Source organism: Equus caballus, chromosome 24, assembly GCF_041296265.1.
Source record: "Equus caballus isolate H_3958 breed thoroughbred chromosome 24, TB-T2T, whole genome shotgun sequence".
NCBI lineage: Eukaryota > Metazoa > Chordata > Mammalia > Perissodactyla > Equidae > Equus > Equus caballus.
In genome coordinates this window covers 39,509,226-39,525,974 of record NC_091707.1, presented here as the reverse complement: position 1 = coordinate 39,525,974, position 16,749 = coordinate 39,509,226, and positions in this window count along the sequence as shown.

The window sequence follows — 16,749 nt, the reverse complement described above, 5'->3', positions numbered from 1 at the left end:
GCAGGAGATATAATAATAGGAGAAAATCAAACAAAGCTTTATAACATGTATACGTGGGAGAAACCCAGGAAAACTGAACAACTCTCCAGAATGGCCAAAGCCTCCACCTTAAATATCATTTTCAGCTAAAGACAAAGGAGGATGTTGGGGGCAGTGGTTTGGGGTTTCAAAGGGGAGGAAGGCAATTCCCCTGGAGATGGAAAAGCAAATGTTTGGTAGACAGAACTTTGATAAGGATGGGCTTAGCAAGGACCCTCACCATCTACCGATACCCAGAGTTCTCTATGGTGATGGCTTGTCCTGGGGACAGGAATTTTATCTTAAATTCTTTCAATCAGTTAGGGGGAGGTCAAAGTTTCTTTTGGAATATTTTGTCCTGAAAAATAATCAGGCCATATTAAAAATAATCAAGCCAAAGAGACACATTTTGAGGTGGCCAATTCTGATCCCCCACAGTTTTGATCAATAATTCACTGCTCCTGCTTTACCACACATGTAAATAAACCATGGGTCAAAGGGTACTTTTGGCAGAGCTTCACACCAGAAGGAATCCATGAATATACGGCTTATTTTCCAAGGCAGTGCCATGCAAAAACTCATATTCATGGCATCTTCTAGTTAAGCAAAGTTGGAAATACCAGCATGCAAGAGTCTCTGCCAAGACAACACACTTGAAATTTAAGAGAAAATGAAAAATACATAAGGAGAGAAATCTCAGAAAGGCTCTTGAAACAATCTAAAAAGAGAATCGGGGCAAAGAGCAGGCAAAGGTCATTGCTCAACATGAAGTAAAATACTAACAACAATGATGATAGCTAACATTTATTGAATGCTTATTATTTTCCCGGCACTGTTACAAGTACTTTATTTTTGTTACTTTATTAAATTTCACAACCATCTTATGAGGTGCACACTATTATTATGTCCATTTTGTGTACAAGAAGCTGAGATTCACTGATATTGATTAGCCTATTTAGTTAACACTTAGAAAAGAATATTTCATTTAATCTGTATTTTCAACCACATTCCTGGGAAGTCGGTGTTTCATGCTGCTGAGACAATTGAATAGGGCCAGCAGTTCTAGAAGACATTACTGAAAGACTCACTGGGCTGGAAATAATTGAAGCCAGATCCTGCACCCTAGTCCTTTTTCCTAGCTGCATTAGATTTAGCCAGCTGGAGAACAATTATCTTAGTCCCTGTCTTTTCTGTGCTCTAAAATGTCACATTAAAGAGTAACCATCCATCAGTTAGCCTTAGGGCATTTATTTGGTAACTGTTTCACTCATGTGTAAGTTCTGAAAGAGTCCACTAACCTGTGGACAAGTGTATGTCGAATTTGAAAGATGGTTAGGGTGTCTGAGCTAATGATCCAAGAATTAACCTAGGAGGTGGTAGTTCATTCTCATCCTCCACTCCACATCTAAACTCAGGAGCTATGTGATGACCTTCTGACTGCTAGAAAAGAAATTGAGAGTGCCTAATTCAACAGTTCTCTAACCATAATAATAATCATGGTTGTTCCTAAAATTTCTTTCTCTTTTTTTTTTTTTTTGAGGAAGATTAGCCCTGAGCTAACTACTGCCAATCTTCCTCTTTTTTTTCTGCGGAGGAAGACTGGCCCTGAGCTAACATCTGTGTCCATCTTCCTCTAAGTTCCTAAAATTTCTGATTCTAAAATGAGAGTCAACTTCATGTATAAGAAAGAACATGGGCCTGGGAAGACACGAGAACATGGGATCAAATCTAAGTGTGGCTACGAGTACAGGTTAATTCCCAATTACTCCACCCCATTCTATTCTCCGTTCTTCTCTGATCTGCTCTGTGCCCTGGGAGGCTGGCTCTGACAGCTCCCTTGACTGCTGGCATCCAGTTGGACTCAACCAGTATAAGAACCTGCAGGAAGTAATAGGGGTTAAATATGTTTCCCCTTCTTTCACACCACAGGTCTGGCAATACAAGCCTCCCCTACTAGAGTTCCCATCAGGCTTCTTCTCCTCTATATTCACTGGGTTCTGGAAATACTATTTCCCCACTTAGTCTCTGCAGACCTAAGGCACTGTATTGGCTTCCTTAAGTTGCTTGTCTCTGAGTACCTCATCATCACTTTTTTATTCCCTTTACCCTATCCAAACCTCTATATGTAGGTTGTCATTAAATTCTCTTCATTTGAACCATCTGAAAAGAACTGCTTTCTAAAAATATCCTGACTTACACAGCTACTCACTTGTCAGCCATATAATCTCAATCTTTTGTCTCTCTTTAGTCTCTGTTTGGTCAACTCAAAAGGGAGATATTAATATTTACTTTTCAGTGTTCTTGCAGATAATGTATATGTTCTTTGAGATAATGTATGTGAAGCTCTTGGCTTACATTAATCACTTGATATAGAGCAATGGAAGTTCTAAAACTGCAAACTCTAACATGTTATTCCATGACCTACACTGTATAATATATTTAATTTCTCATTAGCTTGTGATACTCAAGATTATACAGATTCCTTATTTCATCCATCTATTTATTTTCCAGAACTTTGATCATGGTCTACTCATCTGCATTGCATCAGTGGAAATGAAAAAGGAATATGTGGAATTAAATTTACCTCAACAAAAATTTACTTATCATGTACCCTATGTCACACATTGTATTCAGCACAATGGACACAATGATGGGAATGAAGTGGATCTCTGTCCTCAGAGTACCTAAAACCAGCAGGAGTAAACTACAGTTTTGGATTTAGTTTTTTTCTTTTAATGTGCAATTTAAATTTACACATAAGGAGATGTACTAATCTTAAGTGTATACTTACTGTTATAGTAAAATGCATGCACCTATGTAACCCAAATAGCTATCATGATATCAACCCAAAAAGTTTTCTCATGTCCATTCCTGGGCAGTCCCTGTCCCTACGCCCCCACCGTTCTGATTTTTTTTGTCATAGATTAATTTTGCTTATGTCCTCAGAATGTAAAAAGTCATTATTCTCCATTGCTTCAAAATTTTCTCTTTATCTTTGGCTTTCAGCCGTTTGATTATGCTACTTTTTTGTTGTTGCTGTTTTGTTATTGCCTACAGTTTTCTAAGACTCTGTTCATTTTTTTCAATCTTATTTTCTCTGTCTTCAGATTCATCTTCTATTGAGTTATCTTTAAGATCACTGATGGCTTCCCCTATCATCCTTATTCTGCTGAAAAGCCTATCTAGGGAATTTTAATTTTGGTTATTTTATTTTTCAGTTCCAGAATTTCCATTTATTTCTATTTCTCCACTGAGGTGGCCTATATTTCCATATATTATTAGCTTATTTTTCTTGACTTCATTAAGTAAATTATAATAACTGCTTTAAAATCTTTGTCTGTCCATTCCAACATCTGGAGCATCTCATGGTTGATCTCGGTTGAATTCTTTTTCTTTTGAGACTGTAATTTTGTATTGTAACCAAGACATTGTAAATAGTGTGTTATAGAGACTCTGAATCCTGTTGTGTTCCTCAAAGAATATTAGTGTTTTGTTTTCATAGGCAATTAACTTGGTTGCATCCAATACACAAACTCTGTCTCTTGAGTAGCAACTCAGTTTCAGTTTGACCTTTAATCGCTAGTTGTGAAGATCTGAGTCTTCTCTGCCCTCGCAGGGATCAGGAGGTTAAGGAGACTTGAACAGTATTTTTACATAGAACTAGGAGCTCCTCTTCTCCTCCTGTCTCCATCCCAGGAGTCACCCTCTGTTTTTCATGGCTAAAGTGTCCCCCAAATCTGTACTCTGTTCTCCAGGCCAAAAAGGCTTCAGATTTTCTGTCTGGGTTTTGACCACCCAGTACAATCCTGAGACTGGCCTGTCCTCAGGATAAAAGCCATAAAGACAGGAAAATCATCCAGCTCTAGTCCTTTCCTACAAGTTTTGACTCTATCGCCAGAATATGCCTGCGTTTTTCACTCTCCATTGTTTCAGGTCATTGTTTTCTTGTATCTTATCTGAAGTTTAAGTTGTTACCTGTAGGAGGGTCGGTAAGAGAAGAAATCCAAGAAATAAAATGTAAACTTGAAATTAAATGTAAATCAATTGTATATATACAATTAATATAGATCAATATACAATTGATTTACATTTTGTTACAGTAAGGGAAACTATAAAAAGTAAACAAAAACACGTAAGAGGTTAGTACATGTAACATGAATTACTGGGTCCATACTGGAATATACAGTTTGAGGTTTGGGGATAAATTTAGCTATTTGGGTTTAAGAGACTAATATCTATAAAGTTTTAAACATCTTCTGATATAGGAAGAAATTACAATATAACAGTAGCTTTAAATATAGCTTATGCACAGAGAAATGCTAATAAAAACATGTAGTTTGAGGGGTAAACGAGGCTGACTTCTTTGTGGGTTATTAAAAATAGACCTGCTTCTTTTTATCATTTGCTGCATAAACGCTTTAAAAAATAAAAAGTTATAAAAGTTCAGGGACCTACCATCAACTTATTTATGTTTTTATAATTCAGTCAAGGTAAATATAGACATCAAAGTTAATATTACTAAAGCTGTTGATAGGATAGAAGTTACTGAGAGTTTGGGCAATAAATAAAGTTGTCATTTTCTGGTTAGATATTCAAGAATAAAAGTGTCTCAGTTCTGCTGTGATATCAACAGCAATGGTACAAAGTTACTCATAGGGGAATACTTAATACTTGCTGCTTTATTTTTGGCTTCGTGCTTTCAGGTTTTCTTTGTTCTGCATATCTTATTAGTAACAAATTCTTACAGATTGAACATAATTCTAGCTGTACCCGGTTTGATAATATAAGGGATATATCAATTTTCTCTTCTCTTTCTCCTTCAAATGTCGAGCATCCAAGAAGCTCATCGGTTGAAAGTGTTTTTACAATAGAGTCCAAAGAATTTACTAACAATTTTCCATAGAAATACTAACAGCCGTCAACTATTGAGTTCTCAAAAGAGAATAGGAAGCTTGACTATGAGAATAAGTAGCATAATCTACTATTGTGCTGCTTAGCAGTAAACCTAGGGAAAGAATAACCTTCAAGAAAACAATTTTTTATTACTGAAAAAGAAAATTATACTGAACAATGTCATCCTAAGTCATAGAACCACATCTACCAGAATTGAAAAGGATTAAAGTCTTTACACATACTCAAATGGAAGAAAATACTAATGCCTTCTGGCATACTTAATACTCATTTCTATTTACTAGTATAAATGTATCATGTGTATTTTTGGGGTGTGGGTCCAGTCTGTTACTAAGCATTGCTTATGAAGGACATCAAGAAACATCTAGAGGCTATGTTGGAGGGGCACACCATGTGTCTGTATTTTTGAGGAGGATTGGATAGGATACTGAGAAAAGCACTTATTTTAAGAAAAGGCAAAGCTAGGAGGCAAAGGGAGAAGGGAAATCGAGGACAGAACGTTATCCTTCACTCGAATTTGTCTTATAGAGCTGCCTCCGTAGACCGATCCTTCCAACTCTATAAGAGAAGATTATGAGTTACGCAACTTGAAAGATCGATGTCTACTTACAACATGCTAGAAGATGAGGTAGCCAACATGCTGCCAGCACCCTGGGACTCCAGAACGGAGTGCAGCCTTAGAGGAAGAAGGGGCTGTCATATCAATACATGAGACACTCCACAGAGCTACCACGGAATAGTGACACTTCAGAACCAGCACCAGGAGCCACCAGCTGAGGTGGCAGCTGAGATAGGAAGGGGTCTCCCACAGCCCAGCAGGGATGGAAAGCTCAGCCCAGGGAAGGGGGAAGCTGAAGACCAACATGTCATCACTGAGAAGACTTCTATATGAACACAAAAAGTGATATGTCCTGGTGACTTTCAGAAATAACGGGGATATTTCTCAGGAAGCTGAAGCCTCACTGGAATAGAAGTTGGTGACAATTATTCTTTATGGAGCAATGACTACGCATCAGACACTGTGCAAAGTGCTTTTCTTGTATTCGCTCAATCTCCACAACAACCCCATAAGGTAGGGCCTATGAATACCCCCATGCCACATTGAAATGTACTCAGACTCAGTAGCTGTAACCCACTTCTACCTTCCTTTTATGGCCTGAGGAAGGAGAGATGTAATACACTTTTAACCAAGAAGGATTCTGAAAGCTGTGTCTTCAACACACTGGACTATTTCATGAATCTGTTAACTTGGCGTTACCCTACTGCCAAACCATGTGCAAAACAGATAAATGAACTCAACTATCCAGCACCGGAGATGGGTTCCTGTTTCTGTGGTATCCATTTTGTCTGGGCAGAGCTCTAAACACCTTCACAGGTTTCCTCCACATCGTACCTACTTCCTGGTCCAGAGTACTGACCTGCCTCAGTTTCCTTGCTGTCACACTACTTCCTCATTGCTGCTAAAATCCTACCCAATACAGTACTCTGTTTGGCTGGGGTCTGAACCCTCTCGCAGAATGACAAAAAGAATAAAATTATATAATTAAAAGCAGCCAAATGCTCAATGTAAGGAAACAGCTAAGTTTCAAAAACTGCTATATCGATTTCCTGAAACATTGGACTTCCATAAAAAAGCCAACTGGAGAACTTGTAAATAGTAAGTATAAAATGATTACATTTATTTTCCCCTTCATATATGATTTTTAATATCTTAACATTCATGTATCAGTTTACAGCACGGCATGTGCTTTTTCATCAATTACCTCATATGACTCTTAGGATGTTTGCAGGAGGTTAGGCAGATGCCTTTGAGAGAGACAGTAGAATGGAATGGGGCCTGAATGTCTGAGTTGAAAACCTGATTTTACTTTTTATTGTCTGTACAACCTTGGCCAAGTAACTTAATCTCTATAGGACTCAATTTCTTCATCTATAAAAGGATGACAAAAATAGCATCTACCTCTAGTGTTTGGGAGATAAATAGATGAGATAATATACATGAAGCACCTGGCACATAATAAACACCTTACTCCATGCCAGGCACAATTCTACATACACCAATTAATTTAGTCCTCACAACAAAGTAGATACTATTATCCATGTTTCACAGATCACAAAACCAAGGCACAGCAAGGTTCACAACTTGCCCAAGAATATATATTCTCTCAGTGTTAGAGCTTTTATCCTTTTTCTTCTTATGAGACCCATTCCCTTGTTTACAGGTGAAGAAACTAAGCTTATAAAAATAAGCTGTCCATATCATTTCATTAGAAAACAGTAGAGGTGAAACTTGTATCCATCTTCTTTACCGTATATATGTGATGAACGAAAGAAATCATAGAGTCATGTGAAGTATGTGAATGTATTAAAGCATACACAAGAACTCTATACTTTTGCATGACCATTTATTGAAATGTTAATATAAATATGGCTTACATAAAGTAGAGTTTTTAAAATAAAATGAAAGCCTTTCAGAAAATGACTACTAGAAAAACAGGCTGACTAATATGAAACTCTTTAATAAACCCCCAAAGAAGCCATTTAAAATCAGGATCTGTGGAGTAACTAAATAATTCAGCTGCTTATCAGTGGCTCACAGCAATTGCCTAACTTTCTTTTTTTTTTCTCTCAAGCTCCCAACCCACTTGGGATGGATGGAAATAAAGCAGTCAAGGAATTAACAGACATCAATGAAACAATTGTTCCGGGCCCACCTTCACAAAAATCACTGCAGGATACCAACACAGAAATGCAAATGGAACAAAAACACCAATATTGATCTAGTATCAACCTACCCCTAACACAAAATCCACATTCGTTCTACAAATGTGGCAAGAGCATAAAGTTACTAAAGAGAGTATACCACTAAGCCCTTCATCGGAATCAAGCAGCACAAGTTCTCACAATATCCTTGGAGACGCTTTAACTCTTTCTGATTTACTTTATTTTGTCTTGTTTTATTTTTGCCTTTACTCAACTCCTATACTTTGGTCAGTGTTTTAAATTGTTTATGAGCTACATTTTGTTAAAACAAGAGTTTGCGTGGAGAGCTGAGCCTTTGCTTGCCTTGCCCTTGTTGCCATTGGCACTGGGCATGGAACAACTAAGTGATGCCCAAGTTCATCCCTGGGTTCCAGACATACTTATTCCTCACCCCCATTGTATAGCAGCAATCCTAGTTTCAAATAGTAATAAAGGTTGATTACCCCCATTAATTCAGTAGCTTCTTTCTTTGCTTTCTGGTCCATTAGCATGAAGAACTTGAAGAAATCAAGTTTCGCGACTCAGTTTCTTCATCTATAAAAAGAGGTGACAAAAATAGTATCTACCTCTAACATTTGGGGGATAAATAGATGAGGTAATATATATGAAGCATACAGTTTCAAGTTCAGTGGATAAATTATTTATTCTTTCCTGATGGAAGTGTTCCTTCTTGGGACATGGAAACTCTATTGCAACACAGGCTTAAGTTGTGGAATGATAAGCACAAATTTCACATACCAAATAGGTCCCTGGGAGTTATGGTGAAATGGACTGATTCTACTTTCATCCCTTGGATCCTGCATCCATATATTCTACCTACTGGGGACACAGTAGCTAGATTGGTCATTAACTCAGCTCCTGTACTACATTTTTGAGATCAGAATCCCAAAACCACAGGGTATTATCTTTGACCTGGTACTGTAGCCAAGACTTCACAGGCAACCCATCATCATTCTATTAGGCCAGTTCTGGGTGGTGGGGTACGTGATAGCTAGCACATCCTTCTCCTTCTTTGCCACCAAATGGGTTTTTTGATCTAAGGTGATGTGTTATTAGGTCAGGCACCCTGTGTGCTTTCTGAAGTGGTAATAGTAGAGGAACTAGGATTAGTAAAGACAAATACAGATCCAGAAGACCTACACTTCTGGAAATTAAGAATATCTGCCATCTCTAAGAAACATAGAAACATGGAATGTACCCATTGGCCTCTATCTCTAGGGACATTAACTCCTCCATGCTTCTGAACTCGGCAGGAACTCTAAATGTTCGTGTACAGGGTCCCTAAAGTTCTACATCGGTAGGAAATCCAAATGCAGGGGATGAGAGATTTGCTGCATGGAGCACAATTAGATTGGATCTGCATGTGTCAGTGAGAGCCCACAAATTGCTAGCTGCCTCAGCAGCAGCTAGAATAAGACAAGAGTGAGACCAAGATGATCTCAAGTGGCACATAAAATGAGGCTTCCTTTTTAACCAGTACTTTTACATTTAAAATTATAGTTATCTGTCACACAGTTATAGGACTCATGAACAAAGTCCTCTAAGAGTAATAGTAAATATTTGCACAGCGCTTTCTATTTGTCAGACATCCTAAGGGCTTTACATATAATAAGTCCTTTATCTTCACCGCCAACATGTAAGAGAAGATAATCAAGCATATGAGGAAACTGAGGCACAGAGAAGTTGTTTAAATTATCTAAGGACATAATACTAGTAAGTGAAAGAGCCAGGACTTGAACTCAGATTTTCATACTGCCTAAAAGGTAAATGGTTCTGCAATAAATTTAAAATAAGAAAAGGGATAAATATGCAGGCAACTCAAGGCCAGGACAGGTTTGGAGGTGGGAGTGGTCCCGGGGGTGAGGAGAGGTATAGGAGATTTTATCCTAGGCGTCATGGGGCTGATAACCTTGAAGTGACTATGGCACATGCCTTGGTACTGTAGCCCTTGAATTACTGTGTTGGGACCTGTTAAAGCACCAGGTGAATGACTCCAAATAAGATGAAAGAATCAAAAACTACAGCTCACAAAGCCTGGAGCAGGAGTTCTTAAACATTTCGTGCCATGAATCCCTTTGTCATTCTGGTGACAGAATAATATTTTTAAATGCATAAAATGCAACTGATTACAAGGGAAAGCAAATAAGTTAACATTTTTTAAAGGAAACAAATTTGTGATATAATATAGTCATGTACCACATAACAACGTTTCAGTCAATGATACACCACATATAAGATGGTGGTCCCATAAGATTAGTACCACAGAGTCTAGGTGTGTAGTATGTTATGCCATCTAGCTTGTGTAAGTATGCTCCATGATGTTCACACAACAACAACATCACCTAATGATATATTTCACAGAAAGTATCCTCATCATTAAGAGACGCGTGACTATACATATGTCTTCTACATCGTGGACTAAAAAATAAGATCTTGCTGGAGTAACTACTACAATTTCAAAAATATCTTTGAGATATGTACAACAATTGTGATAAGAAATATTTATGGTTTCACTTGGTGACAAAGTCACAGATACTGCTAAAATTTCTTGTTGGAGAGAATGCTAAATATCACCTAGAAGAAAGTGAAAATAAACATGTAATTTTTCCCATTCAAATTAATCAACCCCTGAACCCTTTGGTATACACTTTGCAGATTCATAGAATCCCTGGAGAGGGACAGGAAAATGGAAACATCCAGGGGAGGAACAATGGGGAAGGGTTTCACTTCTTAAAACACACTCCACTGTCCCTATGTTGCTTCACTAACCGACTGGATACCCAGCGAGGTAAACAGTGGTGAACAAACAGTGATTCCTACACTCATGTAATTTTGTGTGTGTGGGTGTGTGTGGGTGTGTGTTGGTAGAGACTAGACAGATATCAAAAATGGATTATGTAAGTATCATGTGGGTTTTGATATTTAGCAGTTTCTTATGACAAATTATGCCACTAAAGAGCATCTATTTGTTACCATATGTAATATTCTATAAATGATGCTGGATTCAAGTACTCCCTACATTAATGCAGCAGAAAAATTGAGGAAGGATTTTCTCAAATAAATTTTTATTTCGTCTTTCCTTTTAATTCTTCATGCAACCCATAGTACAATGTGAGGAGTTAAAAAAAATAAAAACATAAAAATACATTTTTTTCAAGAGCCATATAGGTAGCAGAAAGGGCAGGAGTGTTCAGAAAATGAAATACTAATGTTAAATTGGTGCATTTCATATACATATTTGAATTATCAAAACAGACATATTCATACTCCCCTATAAATACAGAAACAAGATCTAAAGTTGGATATGAAATACTTTTGTATTAGCTACCATTCGAGAAATACCAAGTCTTGCTTTTCAGGATGAGTAATTGAGAGAGGAGTTGACACAGAATATAGAGTGGGAATCAGAAATCTTAGTCCTGAATGCTAAGCAGTTTATCTAAACAACCAGTAAATCTATGAAGGTTGCACAAAAGACTGATTTTATATTTGGTGTTTGAAGTCTTGACATTGCTAGAAGTTAATAATGATTATAATAACTAGAAAGTAATAGGTTAATTATCATTGTAATGACTGGTGTAAAATTAAGTTATAAAACGACTTGACTTTAATAAATCAAAAAGAAATGAGCAAAGTCTAAAAGGGTATTGTGAAACTGTGTTTTCCTTAAGTTGCCAGAGGATCTAGCCTACCAATAAGAGATTATCACAGGACTGTTATCCAAGGTCATTTCTATACAGAGGAGGTTGTAGAAAGTTTCTGTGATATACAATCTTCTAAGAACTGCAATTTATTCCCCCTAACAGAGCCTGTATTAAAAAGTATTGACTGACAAAACACTAGGCCCTTCCAACATGATACAAAGCTAAATAACTAAGTGGTTCACAGGTATTCAAAACTACCAAAGAGTTACCAAATTTATTCTCCTTATTGAAAGTCTGCTATGTGACAAGCACTGTGCCAAGTGCTGAGACTACAGCGTTGAGCAAAATAGACACCAACCCAGATTTGTTGGAGTTAAGGTATTGGGCAAGTAATCACTGTAAATTATGATATGTGTTATGATGAGGAAAGTCCAATTATCTGTGGGAGCACAAACAAGAGACCCCCAACCTAGTGTGGGGTGTCCAAGAGATGTAAAGGATACATGAAAATTGATAAGACATGAGGGAAGGAAGGCAGATGAAGAGGAAATGTTCTAAGGAGAAGGAATCTATTTGTGAGGATGTGTGGGATTTGAGAGGGCACATTGCTTTCAAGAAAATGAAAGCAGTCAGGAGTAGCTGGAGAGTAGAATGAGGAGAGAAGAAAATGAGCAAAGTGAGGTTGGAAAATTGCACAGGGGCCACATCATCGATCACCATATAGGCCACTGTTATGGGTTGAATTATGTCCCCCAAGAAAACATTTTGCAGTCCTAACCCCCAATACTTGTGAATGCTATCTTCTTTGGAAATAGGATCTTGCAGCTGTAACCCATTTAAGATGAGGTTGTGCTGAATTAGGGTAGGTCTTAACCCGATGTGATTGGTTTCCTTATAAGAAGAGGAAAATGACATGTGAAGACAAAGAGACAGACAAAAGGAAGACTGGCATGTGAATACAGAGGCATAGAGAGTGCAGTTATTCTGCCAGAAGCAAGGAAAGTCTGGGGCTATCAGAAACTAGAAGAAGCAAGGAAGGATCCTCACCTAGAAGCTTTGGAGGAAGCACAGCCTGACACCTTGACTTCAGACTTCTAGCATCCAGATCTGTGAAAGAATACATTTCTTTTGTTTTAAGCCATCCATGTTTGTGATAATTTGTTATGGCAGCCCTGGGAAACTGATACCTTAGGAGTTTTGACTCAAGAATATTCTTAAGGCCAGAGGAACACTACTGGTGAGATTTGATTAGAAGAGTGATATTATCAGATGTGCAGTTTAAAAGGACTCTAGCTACACTGGAAAATATTGACTGGCTGGAGAGCAAGACTAGTTGAAGAGAAACTGGAGACTGTGGCAGTGAAACCGAAAGTGGTGCAGCCAGGATCCAGACCCAATTATATCCGATTAGAGGTGTTCTAGCAAAAACACTATGGCTTCTGCTGCTTGGCAGCAATACTGCGGCTCAAATGAAGATGCTCCAAACTAGAAGGCAAAAGTTCTAGGACTTGCCGCCATGCTAACCCAAAGATTGATTCTGCACATGCAATTTCCTCACACTGCTCCTTCTGGGGGGAAAAATATCTTCTGTAACGCAACTTAACAATAAAGAAAATCATGAAAATAAATTCTAGCTTCCACTTTGGTATGAAGGTATTGTAATGTAAGAATTTTTTAGACTCAAGAAGGGAATTAAAAAAATGTTGAGTCGCCACACGTGACAAATGTCCACAATGCTTGATAAATGGAATTATCAAACCACTAGCTCTTAAACCAGAAATCTGAAATTCATATTTAACTTCTACCTTCTCTTATCTCCACACACAATTAATCTTCAAATTACATTGATTTTACAAGCTTAACATCTCTAAATAGATCTTCTGTCTCCTCTTTCCTCTGTTCCAATGTAACTGGGTCTTATTCTTGGCTACATAACTTCTAAGACTGGTTTCTTACCTGAGAGTCTGTGAACCACCTAAAATCTTTAAACTAATATCCTCTTTTAAAACCAGTCAGACAGGATTGTGTTGACTATAACAAAGACTCCTTACATCCACACCAAGAGAAAAAACTGGAAGAAGATAAGGTTTGATGGAAAGGGATGGTTAGATAACAAGTTGTCACAACAGGTCATGTCCATGAACAAAAAGACCTTATACTTTCCTGGATTCTGTGTAGTGGACCAAGGAATCCAGTGGAATATCCTGAAGGCATTTTAATGCAAACACAACCAAGAACATTATCCAGCTCATTTTCTTATCCCAAATGACCTTTGGTGGTTAGTTTATCACCAAGTAATTGCAACATTTAGTATTTTATGTGCCTTTTTGCATGTATGCACTAGCAAGGGTGAAATTTTGCAATTTATAGGTATGAGAATAAAAAATAATTGTCTTAACATATTTCACCAGAATTCCTCATAGGACGAGACCTGTCATTGTTTTATAAAGTTATTTTTCTAGTCAAGTCATTTGGGGTGGAAGGTGAGCCCCTGCAGATGTTAGTTAACAGAAAGAAAAGATTGTTAAACTGTTCTGCACTCAAAATAAGTAGGAATTAGGTGTGTTCTAATTACAGATAAGAAGAGAGAGAGAAGGCTAAGAGAAGAGAGGAGAAGGCCAAAGGAGAGGAAGGAGATAAAAGTAAGAGACACAAACTATTGGGAGGCTGGATTCTGTATTGGTAGACATGGCTATAAGATATTTTTAAAAGATTTATGCCTAATATTCAATTTTTAATTTGTTTACATGGCTGCACTATAATTTTGTGAGCATACCTAATTCCAGCAAAGTCTACTGGACACACAAAGCCTTGGGATTAGTTTTGGTTTTGTGGTAATCAAAAAATTGGCTGAGTGTCCTATCTGACTCTATATGGTAGAGAACATAGACAACATCTATGCAATGATCAATATAAATAGCTAATCCTTAGAAACAGGTTAGAGAAAGAGGCCCTTCATGATCCGGCTCCTGCCTACTTATCTAAAGTAACACTTCTTGTCCTTCACAAGCCTCCAGCTATGCTGGCCTGCTCTCTGCTTTTTGAATAACCTGAATCTTTTCCTACCTCATAGTTTTTCTATATCCCCATAATCTACCACAAACATCTTTTTCTCTATTGTCCTAGTTGATACTCAACAGAGTTTTACTTAAGTGTTTCTTCCTCAAGAAAACTTTTAGAATAGTTTGGGGCCAGCCTGGTGGCACCACGGTTAAGTTCGCACCTTCTGCTTCTTGGTGGCCTGGGGTTTTCCGGTTCAGATCACAGGTGCAGACATGGCACTGCTTGGCATGCCATGGTGTGGTAGGCGTCCCACATATAAAGTAGAGGAAGATGGGCATGGATGTTAGCTCAGGGCCAGTCTTCCTCAAAAAAAAAAAGACAGAAAACTTTTAGAATCATTTTTCCCTGATATACTCATACAGAACAGTGTACATTTTCCTTCTTAGTACTTATCTTGTAGGGTCATTTTTGAAGTTTAAAGGAGATAATTCTAGAAAGTTCCTACTACACAATAGGCACTCAGAATTTTGTAGCTACTATTGTTATTAACATCATCATAACCAAATCTGATCTCACTTTTTGCTGTTGGTTTCATCTCTCTCAAGAAGAAACAATGCAGCTGGCATGCACATGTAACTCAAAGTGCAACCTTCTTTAATTCCTGAATCCCCTATGCCTCTAGCAAGTTTTCATGCCCAACACCTGGGATAAAAGAGATGCAGTGTTGAAAGGATTTGGGCATCAAAAGCCTGTTTTTACTTAGACAAAGAACCAAATATATCCAAGATTGGTCAGTCTAATTCACTATGATGTTTCTACAAAAGCCTTTGATAATGGCAATTTGGAAACATATGTCTTGTCTTTTAGAAATGGGGCCTAACACTTCTTGTGAATTTAAGAGGGTCTACTCTTTAATTATATATGGTGAACTTAGCAAAGTGAAAAGCAAAGGGCACACACTCTGATAGAGGCATCGCTTAACAAAGTACAATGCTAATGATAAACTTCCAGACTTAGTAAGTTCTTTTCCAGTATATTTATGTTAACATTGCCTTAAAGAGAGAGTTCCACTACCAACTATTTTTTTCCATTGCCAATCATTTAATATAAATAAAAGACATTCTAATATAATGGTATATTCATATACCAAGACATAAGGAGAAAGAAGAACAGTCATTTCATGTTGTTACATGCTGTTTTCTAACTGGTAAATGGTAAAATGTTAATATGCAATGGTTGTTCCCAATGAATATAAGAATGTAAAACTCTCTGAAACCCACTTGACAGTTCTTCAAATATACCTCTAAAATTTCTCTTCTGTAAGACACAAAGCAATGAAGAGAGACTTGGTTGATGGTAGGGCTTTATCATATGGGAAAGCTCAAAAAAAAACAATAAAAGGTTTTCTGATTGTTCACTCTTCCAACCAGTCTCCTAGAAGAAACATTCCTCATCAGCCTGTCAGTTGATAGATTCTGAACATAAGGCATAAAGAAAGGGTGTGGAGGGGGAAAACATATTCCAGATTTCCCACTTAGGAGTCTCAAGCAACCATCACACATGTTGCCCATACATTAAGAAAAAGATGAAAGAACATGTACTTCTTTGAAGATTATAAATCATAACCACTATTGTTGGACACTGTCGGAGGTAAGGATAATTTTTTTAAGAAAATATTTATCAGCATCAATCATTGTATAAAACTCTCCCTTACTCATATCCACCAGGAAATATGCTTTTGCTCACATAAGAGGGAAGAAAGAAAGCCTTGAAGTGTCTCCAGGCCCCATCCCACCTCGTCACCACTTCCTGCACTGATCTTCCAATATTCAGGGACACCACAACGTCCTAACTTCCTGAACCCAGAGAAATGTATTCTCTCTAAAGCATTTAGCAGTGAAACTGTCACTGATCTGAGAGATAGAGTTACTTACTCTGGGCACATTGCTGGAGCTTTCCATGCAACCATTGTTTGCTATAAACTGTCATCATTACACAGCTTGCTTCTGAGATCTAGGGCTGATGAGAATTAAGAGTTTGCTTGATTTCGTAGAATTATCTATGTGTCTAATTCTGGAAAGTTAGACAATCCTATAAAAAGATTCAGTTCTACAAGGAAAAAGTCATATTGGTTGTTTAGCACAATGCAGATAGGCATTTCCAAACTTTTGTTGGCATAGAATCCCCTGATCAAAGGATTTTGTTTGTTTAATTGCATTTTTTTAAATTTTAATTAATTTTTATTGTAGTAAAATATATTTAAAAGAAAACTTGCTATTTTAACCATTTTTAAGTGTGAAATTCACATATGGAATTAATAATATTCACAATGTTGTTAACATACACAATTAGTGGTACAATCATCATCATTATCTATTTCCAAAACTTTTCCATAACCCCAAACACACCC